The sequence below is a fragment of the Bidens hawaiensis genome, unplaced genomic scaffold (assembly GCF_021521415.1).
Source record: "Bidens hawaiensis isolate Kalapana, Puna unplaced genomic scaffold, B.hawaiensis_p1.1 tig00024236_1, whole genome shotgun sequence".
Taxonomy (NCBI): domain Eukaryota; kingdom Viridiplantae; phylum Streptophyta; class Magnoliopsida; order Asterales; family Asteraceae; genus Bidens; species Bidens hawaiensis.
The window spans coordinates 93607-116354 of NW_027493811.1; the positions used below are offsets into that span (position 1 = coordinate 93607).

At 36.0% G+C, this 22748-nt stretch overlaps 2 pseudogenes across 1 annotated transcript; both read left to right on the top strand.

The window, feature by feature from the left end:
- The first annotated feature begins 1713 nt into the window (after positions 1-1713).
- On the top strand, positions 1714-3033 carry LOC143568831 (F-box/kelch-repeat protein At5g26960-like; annotated as a pseudogene).
- Positions 3034-12019: 8986 nt separating this feature from the next.
- LOC143568842 (protein TIC110, chloroplastic-like) lies at positions 12020-21931 on the top strand (annotated as a pseudogene). The gene is made up of 15 exons (XR_013141635.1): positions 12020-12751; positions 13831-13890; positions 14243-14366; positions 14454-14522; positions 14758-14856; positions 14983-15049; positions 15609-15673; positions 15757-15851; positions 16872-16999; positions 17132-17232; positions 17917-18133; positions 18665-18819; positions 18928-19053; positions 19569-20540; positions 21464-21931. The product of XR_013141635.1 is annotated as a protein TIC110, chloroplastic-like (transcript).
- Positions 21932-22748: the final 817 nt, after the last annotated feature.

Below are 22748 nucleotides of genomic sequence, written 5' to 3' on the forward strand. Positions count from 1 at the left end.
TTCTTTATACGTCAGAGTCATTGGATGATTGCATTTTTGTGAGCGTAAAAAACGATTGATATGTTGGTATTTATAATATTAAATTAATATAATAAAAAATAGTCAATTTTTATCTACTGGACAACAGCTTCATCAGCAAGAAGCATCACCTGAGGTTCACCCCTCCCCTTCCTGAAGCCGATCACATGATGCGGTGTTCCCCGCCAGTTTTCATGTCACGTCACCCTCCCGAGTCCAATCCCAAACAACACCATGTACCCATATACTCGCTTTAGAATTACCATCTCGCTTAATATGCTAAAATCATCATAGGTAAAGATTCATGTTCCATTTATTGATCCATTCCACTTATCTTCATTTTGATCATTAATTTAAATATTATTGTTTTTCAAACGTTCACTTCAAAATAATCAAAACAAATAGCAGTGCACAAGTTGATACAGAATCTCTTATCGTATTTGTTTTATTGAATACAATTTGTGACACATTATGTCCAAAGAAAACAAACCCATACAATTGAAGAGAATCAAATAAAGAAACCATAAATAGTGACTATAAAACCTACAATTTTTTTTTTGAATGAAAAATTTATGTTATTGTGGAGACTTAAGTAAGACCTTCCAATCTTTCGGTGTTTTAAAGCCATGTCTTTATCAATTGATCATCAACCTCATTGGTTAAAATCCAGAATTAAAACTTACATTCAATTATTCAAGAACACCATTATTATGTTTAGGTATATTGGTTTTTATTAATCTCAAGTATTGTTTTTTGGTCATTGTCGGTCCCACCTAACAAACTGGCTGCTGACGGTCCCAACTTTTAACGTATTTAACGGTCCACGACTAACAGAATCCCAACACCGTTGGTTGCAGGTCTCCGGAAAACGTTTTTGGCCGGAAAACTAACATTTTTTTACCAAAAACTCAACATTCTCGTCTCAAACATCTTGGTAACTTCGTATCAGGCCCTTAGGAACCGTTTTTTTAGTAAAAGCCCCAAATACTAAGGTCGCCGGAACCTTAGAACCATCGTCAAAATCGGTTTATGGTGCTCAAGTGGTGGTGGTTGGCTAGCGGTGAGTCAATTGATACCAAAAACATTTTTCCAGCAACCTGCAACTAACGACGTTAGGGTTATGTTAGTTTAGATGAACAAAATGAAAATTTTACCATTTTGAGACGCCGTTAAAATTATAACTAATGTGTACCGCCCCTACGTATAATCCATCTAAGATCGGAATGTTACACCAGACGACACTACACCCTACCCAAATCCACTCCATTCGCCCATGGAAAAACGTTTTCGATACCAGTGCCGAATCAATACCAAGTTTTAAGTTTTCGGTATCATTACGGTATAATTATTTCCAAATTTTACATAAAATACCGGTATCGAACATAATATTTAAATACTACCCTAATGCGGAAGTGTACATGGTCCCGAGCTAATAGTGTTGCGGAAGTGTACATGGTCCCGAGCTAATAGTGTTCTACAGTAAACCCATTAATAAAAGATATTAAAACACTATCATAAACCGGTTGACCTTTTTACCCCTCAAAATCCAAAAATAAAACTTCAAAAGAAGGGTGTTCTTGGTAACCAACCCTTACTTCTTACTTTTATCGATAATACCAACCCAACCAACTAACAAAGTAAACTACTGATTGATTATCCGTCGTTTCTACTCATACTTGCATCTGGATTTAGATAATGTCATCATCATCATCATCCAACAACTGCAATTCTCGTCACTTATCCTGGCTAATGAAATCATGTTTCCCAGACACAGACACACCACCACACCACTTCTCTCCGCCACCATCCACCACCATCTCTTCACTCCCCGATGACGTCATCCTCGAGATTCTTTCCTTCATCCCTCAATCCTCCCTACCATCAGCTTCCACCGTCTGCCGCCGCTGGTCAGAATTACTCGACTCGCCGGAATTCCACCACCTCCGCCGCCGCCGCGGCCTTCTCCAACGAGCCGTATTCGTTATCTCATTCTCCGATTCTGGCTTATTCGCTGCCAGTCTTAAACTAGGGTTGGATAATAACTGGATTACTAGTCTGTTAAGATCTAACTACAATGATGTTATATCTGCAAATGCTTTACGCCTAGCAGCCACTGGCCGCTGGGTGTATATTATTGGTAAAACCACATTGCTCCGGTGTGACACGTGGACCGGAGCGGTGGTCCCACGACAGAAAATGTCGTTACCCGCGAAAGAAATTCGCGGCTGCTGTTATAGACGGTAAAATCTACGTTGCGGGCGGGTCCACCCGCTCGACCGCAGTCGAGGAGTACGACCCGGTACGGAATTCGTGGCGCGTGGTGGCTCACGCGCCTAGAATGAGGTACGGGTGTATCGGCGCTGCGGTCGATGGTGTGTTGTATGTTATTGGTGGGTTGAAAGTTGGTGACGCCTCACGCGCCGCACACGTGTATGCCAGCTCGATGGATTTGTATGACGTGGTGGCGCGTAGATGGTTGAGGAGCCGTACGGTACCTGGGGGTGGGTGTGTGGTGGCCGCGTGCTCAGTTGGCGAGAATGTACAGGAGGTGTACATTCTCGCCAGCCACGCGGTTGAATTGTCGTTTTGGAGTTTTAATGGGAACAGGCGTGTGGGGTGCGCCGGGTTTGGGAAATGGTGTAGATTAAAGTCCCCACCGTTGCCGTCGCAGATTAGGCTCGACGGCACGGTGAGATTCGGGTGTGTTGGGGTGGGGGAGAAGGTGGTGTTGATACAGGTGATGGGTTGCATTGATGATTTGTTGAGGAGGAGTGGTCGGAGTACTCGGGGAGTGAAAGAAGCGTTGGTGTTGGTTTATGATTCCGGTGTCGGAGAGTGGAGTCGAGTGGCGGATCTGCCGGATGTTGTTCGACGCGCCGCCGGTGTTTGTGTGGAGTTGTAAGTTCGAGGTGTTGTGGATGCGTAACCTTGAATTTTGTAAGGAATCTTTGACAAATGTGGCCAAAGGCTATTTCACCATTTTAAAGGAGCCTATAAATTTGATTAAATGTAATTTGACTTTTATGTATTCTTGGATCGGTGTAAAATTATTTGTTATTGTAAAATTTATAATCGGTGTAGTTTATGATAAAAATATGATAATTTTATATAATATTTAAAAAGTAGATCGTTAAGAAAAAGTGGTAATGATAAATCAAATATGGTTGCAGGTAAGGTTAATAATTCAGTTACAAGAGGTCATACGAGTGGTGCTAATAATAGTAAGGCGGGGTTTAACTTTACTCAAGCGATTCATGAGCCAAATTCCCAAGCAAAGAGATTTGAAGTGCTCTCTGATTCTGTGTGTGAAGTCAATTGTCCTGTTAAGGAATCGGACCCGTCATTTTCAGTAATGGACTTCAATTTGAGTGTTGAACATAATAAATTGGTGGTTGAAAAAGCCAAAATTTATCAGTTTGATCCTATGTCAATGCAGGAGATTAATGATAAGCGTATGGTTGAAAACCATATCCTTGATGATGTGTTAAGTGAGGAAGGGATTGATGATTTCCAGGGTGTTGTTAACAAGTGTCAAATGATAGGTGACAACACAAAGGATGTTGACGCTATGATTAGGATGGCTCGTGACTTGGGGATGAATTTTGAGGGTATGGAAGATCTTGTTTGTAAGGTTATAGAAGAAAAAGGGTCAAGATCCCAAGGTTGAGGCTTAGTTATCTAGGTCTCTTTGCTTGATGGTTGTTCGGGTGTTTCTTTGTTAGTTTTCTACAGGGCCGGCCTTGGGGGTGACGGGGTGATCAACGGCCACAGGCCCGACACCCCGCTAGACCCGAAATTTTTTAATTTTTATTTACATTATATGTATTTTTATTAAATACAATATGTATATTTAATGTTTAAACTTAATTACATAACCACTAACTTGGTCTAGTGGCAAATGGTATTACTCCTAACCAAAAGGTTATGGGTTCTAGTCTCATTTAAGACATTTTTAATCCTATTTTTGTGCAAAAACTTTTTACACAACCCAAAATATAAACAAGTAAACTCATATAAAAATTAAATTATATAAACCTAACAAAATACTCATTTTACTTAAAGGCCCAAAAAATTCTTTGCCTTCGGCCCAAAACTTTTTTTGCTTTCTCGAAGTCAGCCCTGGTTTTCTAGAAGTGTTTTTTTTTTGTGTTTAGGCAGTCTTGTTTGTTTCTTTGGTTCTATCTTGAGAGTTTTTGCTAGTTTCCCCGCTAGCCTTTCTATAAAATTTGCCGTTCAAAAAAATAAATAAAAGTAAATTAGATACAATTACATATGTATCTATTTTTTTGTTAAACATAATTACGTATTTTATACACAACTTTTTAAATGCCAATGGGAAACCATTGCTGGTGGCTTGGGAGAAAGGATGATGCACCCAGTTTTAACTCTGAAAATTTGAATTCATAGTCGACTTATTTTGACTCAAATTTAGGTATGTTATGATCTGCTTATTGTCAAATACAACCACTGTGGAATTGGAGAATATATTTGTGTGACTGAAACCGAACTGTTGAAAATTTAAACCGTATTAAATTTAACGATTGTTATCGTTTTGGTTTCACAGTTTATTGAATGTAAAATTAGAACGATTACTCGTGTTAAGTGTTTGTTACTCGATTGTTATGATTTGAATTTGATGTTGCTGTTGTGATTGATTATCATGAGACTAGTTTGAGGCCCGTGTATTACACGGGTAATTGATGAAAAATTTAACTTTTAACCATTAAGTGAAATACATTCAACAAATTGATCATATATTATAAATACAATTACAATTATCATTAGAATTAAAGAAATTAGATAACTAAGATTACACAAATATGTTACAAATAAGTAAAAACTTCCTTTTACACTACATTTGTGATTGTATTAGTAGGTATACATTGTTTATCAAAAATCAAAATCTTTAGTCCATGTCTGTTTGTAACTTTTAATAAGGTAACATATAGGTTTGTTTATAACTCATGATATAGCTACGTATAGCTATTTGTGTGACAAAAAAGGTTCTCCAAATACATATAAACTCTAGATAAATGATAATATATCCATGAAACTATTAAAAAAGATATTCATACACATAAAATATAATAGCTTTTAATCAATTAATATGATATCATTTGAGAACATCTGCTCATGTTTATATAAAAAACACGATTAACCTAAAAATCATATTACCTACACTTTGATGTTATAATCATCCTTAGAATCTTTAAAATTTGAAATTGATTGATCATGATAAATTTGTTGTCATTAATATTCTGTGTATGACAAAATGTTAATTGATTTTATATTTTACAATTAAAAATTGTATAATCAAGCAACATAAAAACTAAAAATTAAACTATAACAAAATAATTTGTTTCATTCATATGAATGTAATTGTCAGGAAAATGACAAACACATACTAACCTTATAACCATGTTCAAATAATAGTGATTATTCTTTGTTAGAAAAATTTTAGAAGATTTAAAGTTGCATACAGTGAAGGTTGTGATTCTTATATATAATAGTTGGAAGTAGGACTGTCACTTTTACCCGTAACCTGAAACCCAACCCAAGAAAACTTGAACTCAAACTAACCCGACCCGAGAAACTCGAGCCCAAGAAAATACTAACCCTTTATACTACACAAAAAAAGTCATATAAATACATGACAGATAGTTCATAGAGTAAATCGTCATACATACATGTTATAATTATACTATTCAACTTCAATGATTTAATGCTAAACACCAAGATATATATGTATAATAGGTATTCTTCATGTTTGTAATACTTATACAAAATGTTTGTAGAAAATTAAGAAAATACACATTTCATGAGTTCAAATGCAAATGAGAAAATTTTAAATCCAAATTTGAAACCAATCTTATATAAATATTATAGATTGTTGTTTGAATCCCTGCTTAAAAACAATTTGTAGTTTACCATACAAATTCAAATTCTTCGACAATAAAGCACATTTTTTTAATTTGCAATTACTTGTGACTTTCGAATTTTATTCTAGTAGGTCTGCAACTTCAATTTTAATATTTCCTTATTTCACCATTAATGTTAATGAATGAATAAGTTAGTATTTACATTTAATAAACATAAACTTAATTCATATATTGAAATGACTTAAAAAACAGGGACCATATATGAAAATTTGTTAAAAAATGGTGAGGAGAGCTATGAGCTTGACAAGTGACAAAAGTTGTAGTCTTTTATTAGAATAGATAGATTCATGAAATTATAATTATATGGAACTCACCAATGACATAATATTATGTTTCTCTTGTAACTATTATAATCCTTATTGTAGTTCTACAAAAAATTAGCTACATCATGTAGTTCTACAAAAATTGCAGTTAATCCTATTATTAACTTTAATCCTTTTTTAGATTTGTAGCATAAAGGGAATAATTGATCGGTACAATAGGGCGACAAAACCATCAACTTCACAAATACAAGCGGAGATGGTACATACTCAACATTTTCATTACTAATACTATGATAATAATGTGGAATTCGGATGTGCTATTTTATTTATTTTCATGCATGTATTTGTTTGCTCATATAGTCAAGAACATGCCGAGCTAGAACTCTTGAGAACGAAGTAACGGGGCTTAGAAATTAAAACTCCTAAGAACTTCCATTTTTATTTTGATATGTTGATTTCTTTCTCAAATTCATGTATAAGTTCGTTAATTTTTATTTTTAATTCTTAACGTTATGTCATGCAGTTACTGTTCTTTAAACATATGTTACTTTGTGTTATAGTTTATGTGTTTATAGTGCATGCGTCTAATGGGCCATAACCTTGGTGGCACAACTGTGCAACAACTGCATCAACTCGAGCAACACTGAAGCTTAGTTTCAAATTTCAATCAAAGAAAAGAAGGTTTCGATCCATATGCAGTTGACTTTCTCCTTGTTTGACTCTTTCAACAGACAAAAGATTAATAACAGATTACTTCTATTTTAAAATTATTTTTATTTTGTACCTTAGAGAACTTGTAATAAGGTCTGTTGGCCCCCATGGACACTGTTGTGGAGGAAAGAGGAGGAGATGTGAGCGCAATCTAACACATCAGAAATCGAAAACGCGTAAAAGGTTGGTACCTTACACCATTGGGATAACACTTGCACGATCTGTATGACAAAAATAAATGTTTCGTCGATTCCTCTATTATAATAAACTTTTTAATGACAATAACATCGGTTTAGATACATGGATTTAAATAAAATGCTATAAAACAAAATTTATAATTAAAAATTTAAAACAAAATATTATACTAAATGCTTAGTTTCATGACTTTAGTCTTTCCTCTCCCCCAAGTAGATCGATCACGTTGTCGGTTGCACTGCTGCGACTTCAAGAAACGACTCTTTTAAGCTCTTTGACTCCTATATATATTACCTGAAACTTCTCAAAGCCTTAAAACAACACTATAGTGTATATTCATAGCATCCAAGTAGTCCAGGATGTCAAGAAGTGTTCAAACAACTCCCATAGGTATTGATCTTGGAACAACATACTCATGTGTTGCTGCCTGGTTTGATCAACATGACCGTGTTGAGATCCTTCCTAACGAACAAGGTAACACCATTTCCCCGTCATGCGTTGCTTTTAGTAACACAAAAATTTTGGTTGGTGAGGGTGCCAAAAACCAAATCACCAGGAACACCAGTAATACGGTATTCGATAAGTTGATATAATGTTCAACTTTATAGATTCCGCATTCATCTTGTCATTGATGATGCGAGGGCTGGATATTACAAATATATTAAAATCCATCATAGGTAAAGGTTCATGTTACATTTATTGATCCATTTCATTTATCACATGTAAAGCTTATCTTCAATCCACTTATCCATTTATTGTATGGGTATTAAACAAGAAAATCAAATAACATAAGATAAACGAGTTTTTGACTTTAAAACCCACAACTAAAACTTATATATATTTAAGAATACAAATTATGTTTATGTATTTAAATTGAAACCACTAGTCACAAAATAATTAATTCCCATATTTTGATTTTAAGAAATCAAATTACACATTCACCTTGTTTCAATCTCAAAAAAGTTACAAATAAGTTTTATATGGGTCATTTATGTCGTTACACCTTAAATAATACTATTATTACTTGCAACTGTTTTATTACCACCAAATAAATAAGGATAGCACAAAGCTAGCCCAACCGTCCAAGTAGAGGTGCACAACATAACCGGTTAACCGGTTTCTAACCAATTTTGTAACCGGTCCAATCCTAACCGGTTACTAACCGATTCTAACCGCCGGTTAATAACCGGTTTGTATTTCTGATTTCAAAACCGGTTAACCGAACCGATTAACCGATATTTTTAACTATTATTTAATAAAAAACCGATTATTAACCGGTTAACCGGCCCGGCCTAACCGGCCAAAACCGCTACTGCAGATGGTAAAAACCGGTTACTAACCTAACTGATTAACCGGTCTAATCGGTTAGGGTATTAAAAAAAACCGGTTAACGGTTAACCGGTTAGCCGTTTTGTTCACCTCTAGTCCAAGTACCAAAATACTAAAATACATCACCTAAATTACATCAATCAACCAACAAACAAAACACCACCCACAAAATCAAATCTGGCTAACTAATAAACCACTTCCTTAACTAAACAAGTTGAATGATCGCGAATCCTCCCTACAGTAAGAACTATAGACTGATTCCGAATATAACGGAAAATAACCTTGATACAATCCAATGCCTTTTGATTGAACACTAACTCGTTCCAAGTCTCCCACGTTACTCACAAATGTTTTACTTTTAAAGGATTTTTTATTTGTTACATCTTAAATAATTATAATAATAATAATAATACTTACAATTGTTTTGCTTTTTTTTTACCATCAAAAGATGGTGTATCAAGGGTGTGTTTGGGATTGCTTATTTAAGCCCAAAAGACTTTTGTCCAACAAAAAAAAACTTATTACTTTTCTAAAACAAGTTTAAAAAAAAATGTTTTGATTAATTTATGTGACGGGAAAATGGGTAATTACCAAAAATGATTTTTGTAAAAAAAAATTAGTTGAGTTTTGAGAGGTTTAATGGGTAATGTAATTGGCAATAATAAGTTAATAAATCACAATCTCTTGACTTATTTGAAGAGGTATGTACCCGCCTCAACACCGAGCGAGGCGGGTCAACCCACAAGATATAGACAAGAGGCTTTGAAATCAAGATATTATGAAGGCACAAAGCCAAAACCTATGCGCATGGCGCATATCACATATGCTCACGCATATCACATATGCTCAGGCATCACATATGCTCATGCATCACATGCTCATGCATCACATATGCTCACGCATCACATATGCTCACGCATCACATGCTCACGCACCATATATGCTCACGCGTATCACATGCTCACGCACCATATATGCTCACGCGTATCACATCTGCGCGTGACGCATCCGCGCGTGACGCATATCACATGCTCACGCATATCACATCTGCGCGTGGCGCATCCGCGCGTGGCGCATATCACATGCTTGTGCATATCACATCTGCGCATGAAACATCTGCGCGTGAGAATAAAGAGAAGACCCCGCGCATCCTCAGGATAGGCGCATATCACACATGCACATAATCAACCTCGTCCTTATCCAAATCAGGATAAGGACAACCTTGATTGTGCACGTCAGACAACCTTCCAGAAGGTATCTCTTTAAGGAATAAGAATATGCTGATGTTGACAGCTGCCAATGAAAGGTGGACAACTCAGCAAAACCCATGTGCTACCACGTGATTGAACATGGGTCAGGTAAAATACATGGGTCAGAGAATAATCAATGAAAAAGCACCAGGTGTCCCAAGGACACGTGGCGCAAAGCAATAGGAGGAGGCCAAAAAGGCCCTAATTGGGTTTGAGCCCAATCATTGGAAACCCTAGCACTATAAATACCACATCAACTCCACAAGGAGAGGTATGCCCTATTACGCCATATTACGCAATATTAAGCAATATTAAGCAATACAAGCTAGAAAATACATTCCAATTCCTTACTCTCAGATTATTATCTTCTCCTACAATCTCTTATTCTCACACCGGAGGGTTACCCCAAAGAGGACCCCTCTGTCCCTTTCTGAGGGGTAAGTTTACGGTGCTGTTCATTTTGTAGGTGGAAGAACTCGTACTCCGGAGAACCATCGGTGAAATAGCATAATCACACCCGAGGAAAGTTGATCTTCTACCAGTGAGTCGATCCACGTTTCTTCATTGGCGCCATCACCTGTTACAACGGCAACAAAATCTCATCAGTTCTCTAAAAAAAAAAATTTCACCATGGTTTCTGGTGTTCGTAACAGCGATCAAGTTCTGGAGGATATTGAGCGTGAGGATGTTAATGAGGGACAGCAGTTTCTGAGGGTGCCGCGTGATTCTACGCGCACCATTAGTAACCATCCCTTCATCACAACTCCTCATAGCCAGACTGAAACTCCTCCAGACGATCTCACGTTCCAAAATCTTACCGGCGCGAAACAAAAAGGACCAATGGGTCCAGAAGATGAAACCAATGACCCTAAAGAATGGCTCATAAACGAGCAACGACGTCTAATGGACAAGTACAATGAGCTGGTCAAACACAAAAAGTTAGCCGACCTAACACAAAGGCTCGCGTTTGATAAGCAAACCGTTCAATGAACAAAAAGGGCGCGCGCGCCGGAAGATGGTCACTCTGTTCACACTGAACACGCTGAGTTTAGTGATGAAGAAGTGCACAACATGAGAAAGACGCGAGATACTCATGCAGGAGGCTCACAGCTCCGCGCGCACATGAACATGGCGCCTGGAGCCAAAGCCGACCTGGATCTGTACACACCATACAGCCCACCAGTGAGAGGGCAAGTGGACGTAACCACACCGTACAGGCCAGCCATCTTGGTGAAACATTCAAAATTCACTGAGCGCATCGCGAAGGCCCCCATTCAGCACAAAACCAAGATGCCAAGTGGTTTGGGCAAATATGACGGCATAACAGATCCAGACGATTTCTTACAAGGTTTTTACAACACTGGAAACCTAGAAAGCTGGACGATGCCAACATGTTGTCACATGTTTGCTCGCTGCCTCACGGGCGCGGCGCGTGTCTGGTTCGAGAGCTTGCCGACTGGGCAAATCGATGGGTTCGAGGAACTATTGGAAAAGTTCCAAGCCCACTTCGTACAGCAGCGCAGACACACGCGCGACCCTGATGACATCATGCACTGCGTGCGCAGAAATGATGAAACGATTGAAGACTACATAACTCGTTTCAATCAGTGAGTCGATCCACGTTTCTTCATTATTCAAAAGCTCCTTATTTACACTACTCGATAAGTTAAAACACAAAAGGACTTATAAGTTTGCCAAACACCTTATTAACTTATTAGAAAAGTTAATAAGTTATAAGGAGCTTAAACAAACAATCCCAAACACCCCCCCAAAATCAAAGCTAGCCCGGCCGACCATATACAAAGAGTACATCACCTAAATTACTAAAAATCAACCAACAAACAAAACGCCACTCACAAAATCAAATCCTGCTAGAAAACAAACCACTTCCAAACCAAACAAGTTGAATGATCACAAATCCTCCAAAGTAAAAGCAAAAACTCTATACCGATTCCAAATCAGACAAAAACTAAAAACCTTGACATATTTCAGTTGAACAACAACTCGTTCAAGGTCTTCCATATTACTCGCAACCATATGTATTAAAAATCACATCATAGCCTAGCGGTTGCTCGAAGCTCGAACTCATGGCTCGCTCGATAAAATTTCGAATAAAACTAGCTAAAAAAACTTGATTTGAAACAACCTGAGTCGAGTTGGCTCATTTTTGTAACCAAACCAAAACGAACCAAGCTCGAGTAGGGTCATGGTTCAGCTCATTGGCTCGAACTTAGGCTCATTTATCTTTAAAACCGCACTCAAGCCTGGCTGAGCTGTCTCGTTTAATTTTGAGCTCAAGCTTATAAACACTTCGAAACATCAGGGGGAAGTTTGTCATTTACCCTTTCCTTCCAAAACCCTGCTAGGCCCCTTATTATTTTCTTCTTCATCTTCTCCGCCCTATCCTCATTTCCACACTCTCCAACAAACTCGCCGTCCGTCGTAACAAACTCGCCGGAGCTTCAATTCCGGCAATACACCTTCACAACACCATGAACCACTCACTCCTCTTAACACAACACCCTTCTTCACCTCACTCCACACTTATCCTCACTCCATTTCTCAAACCTAAACCTCTCCAAACCCTAACTCACTTCATCACCTTCAATCGCCGTAGAACCAACACAAACAGTCACAATTACAAATACAAATACGATTACAATTACACCGCTCGCGTAGCCGTTGTCCGTTGCTCAGCCGACCAGCCGTCCGCCACGTCAGCCGTGACGGATGTGTTCGGAGGGAAGAAGGAGCTGACGGCGGTTCAGGCGTTGATAGATTCGATGACGCCGGCGGTTAGGTTAGCTAGCTCGGTTGTTATTGTGGCTGGTGCGGTGGCTGCTGGATATGGATTAGGGTTACGTATCGGTGGGAACCGGAACGCGAGCTTAGGTGGAGCTGTGGTGTTAGGTGCGGCTGGTGCTGGTGCGGTTTACGCTTTGAATTCGTCCGTGCCGGAGATTGCGGCTGTGAGTTTGCATAATTATGTTGCTGGTTTGGATCCAAAGGATTTGAAGAAGGAGGATATTGAGAACATTGCTAGCAGGTTTAACTTAATTGTGTTGATAATGTGTTGATAATGATATGATTGTGACTAATTTTAGGGCGTTGTAATGAAATTTAATGTTAGTGGATAAGTTGATAACAAGTGTTCGTAGTTAGGATTGCATACTCACCGAACCGAACAAGGCCTTGTTCATGTTCACGAACTGCTAACTGAATGAGGTGAGTTGTTCGTGTTTGTTTATTAAGGAAATTAACTTGTTGGTGAATGGTTCACGAACACAATTGAGCGTAAACGATGTTTTATTTGATTTCGCTAACTGTGTATGGTCAGTGTCAAACTGTCAATGGTTCGGTCTAGCTACCAAGTTTGTGTTTGTGTTTTAAAACATTTAAATGTTTATTATACTAATAAGTTATTACATAAAACACATGTATATATTTGTTTTATAGTCATAGATAATAATTTTGCTTAAATCTATATAATTAGATTAGAAAAGTCATTAAAAAGTGTTAAAAACGTCATTAAAAAGTATTAAAAACATTTCATGAACAAAAATAAAAAAATAAACATTAACGAAGTGTAAAAGAACGCATTATCAAACCTTCATCAACACAAATGAAGGAAAGTTAATAGAACAAAAATTCTTGTTCATGTTTACAGGCTTATAGTTCATGAACAGTTTGCACACATTATCAAGATCAATGAACTTCTCGCTGAACAGTTCGTCGAACGTTTGGTTTGTTTACAGGCTTACAGCCCTAGTCATGATTATATAATTTGGAAGTTAATTAGTGATGTATTTAGGAGAATTTAGAACTTGTGTTAAGAAAATGTTACTATCTGCAATTCCAGATGATTTTAGCTCTATTTAGCAAAATTAGATTAAAAATAGCTGGAAATAAGATTGTAGCTGAAGATATAAGCATATAGCTGGAAGATTAAAGATGTTAATACTTTAGTTAGAAGTTTTATTGAAGTATTTGGAAAAACTAGAATTAGAATGACATGCTCATTTGAATTGTTTTTTTAATTCAATTTTATATAGGAATAAATATGTTGTATTTTCTTGGGCTTGTTCAAGATGATGCTTATATTTTTATTCTATTTGGTTCTTTCAGATATGGTGTTAGCAAACAGAATGAAGCTTTCAATGCAGAGCTTTGTGATATATATTGTCAGTGAGTGGCAGTTGTTTTATATTTCTCACTTTTTTGTTAGTTTAGTGACTCATAAAAAGGGTTTTTGCTATTTTAAATCTTCTTTTAATCTAGTGTTTTGCCAGAGTGGCATATTTATTCTCCACAACCAGAACTACTTTCCCATGTCAACTGCTTGCAATTTTGATCCACTGTGCAAAAGGGTTAATTTGGGGCATATGTAAATTGGTAATGGGTCCAACGGGTATGACTCAATTTTGTAGTTAAGTAAGGAATGGGTTGAATGGTTTAAGAAGTTAACTGTTTACAGTCTTCAATACTGTTTTTTAAAAGTTAGATCATTATTACAGTCTTCATCCTATTTATTTCTCAGATACGTTTCTTCGGTACTTCCTTCTGATGGTGAAGATTTAAAGGGTGATGAAGCTGATATTATTATTAAATTCAAAAATTCATTAGGAATTGATGATCCTGATGCAGCAGCCATGCATATGGAGGTATTATTTGGTATTTGCTTTAGATGGAAAAACGTTTTTCACTCTGCCAGTTATATGTGTGTGATTATTTTTGCATTTGCTCAACAGATTGGTAGGCGTATTTTTAGGCAAAGGCTAGAAACCGGTGATCGTGAAGCAGATGCACAACAGCGTCGGGTACGATTCATGTCTAAAGGGTCACAACTATGCGAATAAAATAAGAAAAAGTTAAACGGGTCGAAAGTCACCAAAATTGTTGATTTATTTCTTTATGCATAAAACCTTGATAATCAGTTTAACCAAAAATCTAGATGATATTTGAAAGTGCATATATACATACATATACACACACATGAATTTAGATATTAAAAGAAGATACAGGGCTTGACCATTGTGGGTGGCTCCAGTGCAGGCATTTCAGAAGTTGATTTATGTTTCAACACTCGTGTTTGGAGACGCTTCGGGTTTTCTTTTACCTTGGAAGCGTGTGTTTAAGGTTACCGAATCACAGGTATTGGTCAATTCAAACACGTGTCACTGATGACTTTCTAGAATTACAAAATTAATCAGAAGTGATGTTTACATTCACAAGCAGTTCTAATAACCTTTTGGTTTGTTGTGATTCTTTGTGCAACAGGTTGAGGTTGCTATAAGGGACAATGCGCAACGGTTATATGCTTCCAAGCTAAAATTGATTGGCCAAGGTAAGTTTGCAACATTAGTTTTTGATTGACCAAAGTCAAAACTAGGTTATTATTGAAATAATGTGAATTTGTTTTTTGTTGTCATATATGACACTGATTATTAATTAAATTATTATGATTTTGATATCAATATATTTTTTATAAGGTTCCACCCTAAGGAGGTGTGTTGGTTGGGCATGCTTTTGTTTTGAAGATTTAATAATCAGATTATTAATTATTTAACAAATCATGACTATATAAGGATTTAATATAATTTTTTTTAACAAAAAGAACCATTTTTGTGAAAAAATAAATAAACACCTGATGAAGTGAGAGTTGAGTCATTCAAATTAGGTTAAAAGGTAAATATAAGCACTTTATTTTACTCCTAGAGAACCTGTTTGGCTGTTATGTTGCAGTTGACCTGATTGTGCAAACATTAAAAACTAATTATTGTGACTTCTATCTGTAACAATTAGCTACTTAACTTCGAAATACCAAAGTTATAGTTTTCATGTTACTCAAAAAGCAAGACTGTTTTGTGTACTAAAAATCACAATTTCTTGTAAACCTTTCTTAGGTATTCATCTGGAAGAGCTTATTAGTTTGAGAGATGCACAACTACAATGTCGGCTTTCAGATGAGGTATACCTTTTACGTCAGCATACGCAACTTAATGATATGTTATCACTTGTAGTTATTTAATTATTGGTTTGGATTTTTTGCAGCTAGCTGAAGACATGTTCAGGGAGCACGTTAGAAAGCTTGTTGAAGCAAATATATCAACAAGTTTGGATGTACTCAAGTCCAGAACAAGAACAGCGTGCGCAATCTTGGCACCTTTTTTTTAAATATCAACCATAGTTATCAAAGGCGTTAGGCGCACTCAAGGCGCATAGGCTTCACCTAGGGCCTAGGCGCAAAATAAGCGAGGGCCTAAGAAAAAAAAGCGCACTTAATGAAAAGTGTATATATATATAGTATGCATTGAAAAAATCAATAAATATATCTTGTCAATATATAAAATTAATATTACTCTCTAAATATATTTATAAAACCAATATACAATCATTGTGACTAGTTTTAAAATTTTATCTTTTTAAGATAATCTATGAAAAAGAAATTATTGTGTGCTTGCCACAATTATTTAAAATATTTTGAAAGAAAAATGAATTTTGTTAACTATTGAAACAGTTGAAACAGTCCTTTATGCAGCTTTTTCTGCAAAATATAAGCTTTTAAGCCAAAGTCTTGGCTTTTGTTTTCTCATCTTCTTCTTTCTCTCCTCTTCAACTTCTGCTCTCCGGAACCATGGATCTGTCCCAGACAAAATATGGCAATAATTTGCAGAAGTCCGCCGAAAAGTGGCAGAAATCTGGCCGGAAAAGTCACCGAAAAGTCATTTTTGACCGGAAACTTACCAGAAAAACGCCTTTGACGGTACAAGGCGGTATAGTAGCGCCTCGCCTGAAAATTGCGCCTAGGCGCACCAAGCGAGCGCTTTTGATAACTATGATATCAACTTATAACTAAATAGCAATTTTATAAAATGTGTGCTTGTTATATATATGGTCTAAAAGTAAAATTCTACGTTCTGAATGTAAAAGAACACACCATTTTTTCTTTTGGCAATATCTTTATTTAAAATTACAACTTTGCTCGTTAGTGAATAGTGATTATTATTATTATAATTATAAAATATCAATATCAATAGCACTATATTTGGTTTCAGAAGCTCCTTTATTGTCTCACTAATGAGTAGTTTATATATTTATGTAATTGTCAACTGCATTGCAGTCAAATGTTGTGTTTATTTATTGCTAAGATGAGTTACGGTTTTCAGGAAGGATGCTCGGAGTATCGTTGACGAGCTTGATAAGATATTGGCATTCAATAACTTATTAGTTTCATTGAAGAATCATCCTGATGCGAGTCAGTTTGCTCGTGGGGTCGGTCCAGTTTCTCTGATAGGTAATTATACTCTTTTAGGTCTTATCTTAACATGGCAAACGGGTTATAACTAGTTTGTAGATAGAATTCGTTTTCTACTATGGGTCAAAACGGACCATCTTGTAGTTATTGATGATAATATTTATTTTGCAGGCGGTGAGTATGATGGCGATAGGAAGATGGATGACCTAAAGCTCCTCTACAGAGCATATGTTGCTGATTCTCTATCTGGTGGTCGCATGGAGAAAGAAAAGGTACAAAATTGAACATTTATTTTGCGAGTCCCATTTAATTCATGCTAAGAGAACCGAAGATGTTGTGGGTCTGGTTTATTTACAGAAATTGAACCCAGACCCACAATCTGGATAGAGAATCCTGTTGAGTTGGCCCATTCCCAAATCAATGTTTGTCCAAAAATAATAAATTGTTGTTAAATAATTACTGGTTTTTATTACAATTTACGCCAATTGTAACTTCCGTCTTTCTTTATTATCGTAAGTAAAAAGTGTATTTTTTCATAGTATGCATCACATTTTTGACTTATCCATTATATGTAAATAATCTTCTGTGGCATGTAAAATGACTGATGTAACACCATTGTTTTGATTGCGTGTCGGTGTATCACATCACTATTTACCTGCTATAGAAGATTACTTGCATACGGTGGCATTTTTTTCTCTTACATATGATGGCATAAATATGAAATGAAATTAATTTTGGTGTAATGAATCTTAACTAGTGTCAAAGATGATTGCAAAAGTTATATTACTCCAACAGTAATATAAAATAAAACGATATAGGATATTTAATGCATTAAAACTGCACTTTAGGTAAGTTTTTACCCAATGGTCCAGTTTCTTTTTAGCTAACATTTCTTATATTACCTGTTTGACTGAGATTTAATGCCATAATGTTCTTTGTTTTATTCTCTTTTAAAGCTTTCTGCATTGAGCCAGTTGAGGAATATATTTGGTTTGGGTAAAAGGGAAGCTGAGTCAATTGCAATTGAAGTCACATCAAAAGTATATAGGAGACGCCTTGCTGAATCTGTAACCGGTGGTGCTCTAGAAGCTGCAGACAGTAAAGCAGCTTTTCTTCAAAATCTTTGTGAAGAATTGCACTTTGATCCCGAGAAAGCCATTGAAATCCATGAAGGTAATTTTAGGGCTTCAATATCTCATACACGAGAGTTATTATGGGTTATCTTTAATGAGCAAAATAAAGAGAATTATCTATAAAGAGACATGTCAAGTAAAAAGGAACACATCAAGTATTTTGGCCAGGTGAAAACTCGCCCCAAATGTATTTTTATTGTGTCAAAATTTTAAATTACTATATTAGATAGTTATGTTTTTATTTTCATATTTATAATACATTAGTTATGTTTTATCTAGTACGGGTCAAAATGAGCAAAACGTAGAAAATTAGCTAAATAAACAGGTAAAATCGGTAAAATCTTTAAACTACCGTGTATCTGTATTTAATACCAAGTTTTTATAATCATAAATTTAATACATTAGTTATATGTTTAATGCTTTGTAAGAAATTGGTTTTGGTTCATCTACCCATATACCAAAAGTTATCAGGTTTGACCTGTTGCTCGAGTTCCAACCCACTCATTTTTGAAATTTATTTGTAAGGCCCTATGATGTTCCCATGTGAAATTTATGTTTAACTATTTTACAGCAATATACCGACAAAATCTCCATCAATACGTGAGTGATGGAGAGCTTAGTGATGATGAGGTTAAGTCTCTGGAAAAGTTGCAAGTTATGCTTTGTGTCCCTAAACAAACAGTTGAAAAGATTCATGAGGATATATGTGGCGCTTTATTCGAAAAGGTAACTCATATATATACACACATATACACACACTCTTGTTAATATATCATGTATATATTATTCTATATTCTTATATGTGTTATTTGGTCTTGATATAATTAATTTCAGGTTGTTAAGGAGGCTATAGCTTCAGGAGTTGATGGTTATGATATTGATGTTAAACAGTCTGTAAGAAAGGCTGCGTACGGTTTACGGTTAACAAGGGGTGTGGCTATGTCTATTGCTGGCAAGGCGGTAAGTGCTTAATTCATGATTCTTATGTGTTTTGTGCATGTGGCATAATGGGTTGACCCGATGGGTCGAAACAAGTTTGGGTTGGTTGGGTTAATTGTTTCATAAGACCCAAATACCCAATCCTAACCTGAAAACGATTAACCCATGTAAACGTAACATGGCTCACATGCAAACAAGTTGGCTGGGTAATCAGGTTAAATGGGTTGTAAGCGGTTGGTCGTAGGCTTGTCTGTTTTTTTATGTTCGTGAACGTTCGTTCATGTAAATTTGTTAATATATTTGTTTAATATTTTTAGCCCATTAAACTTTAGTCTAGTTCTAATAACTTTTTAGGCCTGTCACATTGTTCACATTTAATTTCTTTGGTTTTATAGCTCAGTATTGTTCATTTATCTTTGTTCAGTAATGTGGGTTCGTTTATGTTCATGAACTGCTCATTTATACTGTTAACAAATGAACATAAACGAACACGGGGCACATTAATTTTCTTAACGAACGGACACAATTTTATGCAGGTTCGGAAAATTTTCATAAGTTACGTACAAAGATCACGGGCCTCAGGAAGCCGAACAGAGGCTGCAAGAGAACTTAAAAAGATGATAGCGTTTAACAACTTAGTAGTAACTGAACTCGTGTCAGACATCAAAGGCGAATCACCCGAGCCCACCCCAGAAGACAAGACCATTGATGTTGAAGCAAAACCCGTAGATGATGAAGACAACCAAGAGTGGGAGCAACTTCAAACTCTTAGAAAAGTCAGACCGGCTCGGTCAAGCACCGGGAAGCCCGGTCAAACCTAAATAACCCTCAAAGACGCCCTTCCAGAACGGGACCGAGCCGACCTTTACAAAACATATTTACTGTATTGTTTAACTGGTGAAGTTACACGGGTCCCGTTTGGTGCTCAAATCACCACCAAAAAGGACGACTCCGAATACGGGTTTTTAAAACAGTTGGGGGGAATTTTGGGTTTAACCGATAAGGAAATTGTGGATGTTCATAGAAGCTTAGCCGAACAAGCGTTCACACAACAAGCTGAGGTTATATTAGCAGACGGTCAGTTAACGAAAGCGCGTGTGGCTCAATTAAGCGAGTTGCAAAGACAAGTTGGGTTGCCATCTGAATATGCTCAAAAAATAATAAAGAATATAACAAGCACGAAAATGGCAGCGGCTCTTGAGACTGCGGTAGGCCAGGGTCGGCTCAGCATAAGGGAAATTCGGGAGCTAAAAGGCTCGGGAATCGAGTTGGATGTGATGGTGTCAAAAAGCTTAAGACAGAATCTGTTCAAGAAAACGGTTGATGATATATTTTCTTCGGGAACCGGTGAGTTTGATGAGGTGGAAGTTTACGAGAAGATTCCAGAAGATCTTGGTATCGATGTTGATAAGGCTCGGGATGTTGTTCATGAACTTGCGAAAACTCGGTTGTCGAATTCTTTGGTTCAGGCTGTGTCGTTGTTGAGACAGAGAAATACTTCAGGAGTGGTAAGTGCTAACATATAATATTTTATAAAAAATCAAATATGGCGTTGCAATTTTGTTATTTTTATCCATTTCAATATAAATTTTATAAAAAACGGAGTCGTATAAAATAGTGATATTTTCATATAAATGTTTGATAAGGCTCTTATCTTTTCATATAAGTAACATATGGATAAAAATAAATACATCGCAACGCAATAAACTATTTAAAAAAAATTATTATACGTTAAGACCCAGATGTTATAAACTAATTAACAATATATATTCGGAAGATTAAACTAAGTTAGCAATACACACACACACACACACACACACCCATAAAAACTTGCATATCATATCATATATAGCCAACAAAGCAAGTTGATATTCATTATACTTTATGCCCTTGTTTTTTTTCCCTTTTTTACACTCAAAACCTTAATTTTTGATACAAATTTTAAGCGAAAGATTTAAATGTCATAAATTTGAAAAACAGGTGTATTTGATATTCTGGTTTTTTTTAGCAACCGTGAAAGAACTCACTAGTCCCACCAATACTCTGCTAACCAATGTGATAATGTAGAACACAACTTGCTAACTAATGAGATCATGTAGATCATGTCAACGACATGATATTACGTTTTTTTGTTGGACAAAAATGATATTATATAAAGTTTTAGGGAATATATCATCATCATCATCATCATCATCATCATCGTATTCAGTATATCCCACCAATAGCAATGCTATGGTAGGGTCTGAGGAGGGTAAGATGTAGACAGCCTTACCTCTATCCCATAGGGATAGAGAGGCTGCTTCCGGTGAGACCCCCGGCTCGAGTTTTAGGGAATATATACTGGACACAAATCTTTTTATGATAATAATTAGCTCTTATAATTATAGTTTAAATTTATTAGGTTTCTGAAACATTGGGATGGATGATGCAGGTATCTTCACTGAACGACTTGTTAGCGTGTGACAAAGCGGTACCGGCATCACCATTATCATGGGAAGTGCCTGAAGAGCTGGCAGATCTGTTTTCCATATATCTCAAGAACGACCCTGTGCCTGAAAAGTTGTCACGTTTACAGTACTTGTTGAACATCAGTGATGCAACCGCGGAAGCATTGAAAGAGCTGAAGGATCGCGCGGAACCAACTACTGAGACCAGTGAAGAGGAGTTTGTATTTTGAGTTTGTAGCTTTATATTAAGTTTTTGTGCGCGATAGCAAGTGGATCGCGCTATAGATGAGAGAGCCACGGGTATATCTTCCCAGATGTCTGTTTTGTTGTTTAGAGATGTTTGAAAGAGTGTGCATGGTGAAAACCGTATTTTGTTTAGATCTATGAATAAGATGAATGTATGGTGATATCTATTAACTCTGTTAGAGAGGATAATCTAGACCATTTTGCTATGAGCTGGCTCAAATGCTATGATTAATATGAATTGACTTGGATCAAACACAAGATGAAATAGATCAATAAACCAGCTCAAATCTCATGATAAAGATGAAATGAAACTTGGTCAAAACTGAACTAAACCGGCCAAATTCAAATATGTTGGTATAATTTGTAAGAAGTTAAGTTTGGGTATGTTTGGCAAAATTAGCTGTAGCCGGAAGTTGGTAGTTAGTTTTTTTTATATATTTATATGTTTTGAAGCTTTTAATAAAATGTATAAAATAATCAAAATGAGCATAAATAAAAAAATAATATTAAATGTATCTATTTGGGAAGCTTATTTAAGTAATATAAAATACTAAAAGCTTTTAGGTTTTACTAAACGCTACTAGTAGGTTCTTCAAACTTTAAGTTTTTTATTATAACCTAAAAGCTTTAAGCTCCTTTAACCAAACAAGGGTTTTAATTGAGTAAACTTTTTTTTAAAAGCTTAAAGCTATAAGCTGCTTAAGCTCTCAACCAAACATACCCTTTGTCTAAATCAACTGGCTCAAATGTTATAACAAAAGATGAAATGAAACTTGTTTACTAGCTGAAATAAGTTTCATACCTTTTTTTATCAGCATCAAAACCGAATATATTGATGTTATATAAGTGTTGATAGGATTTATCACATCAAAATTTCTTGAACTAATATTCATATAATGTACATAAATTTGAATTTTACAGCGATATGAAATTATTAAAAGTGTTGTTGGGTGTTTGATTTCAAGTAGGTGTTTTTGAATAAGTTCCCATTATGGTTTCAAAATCGAATATACTAATATATCA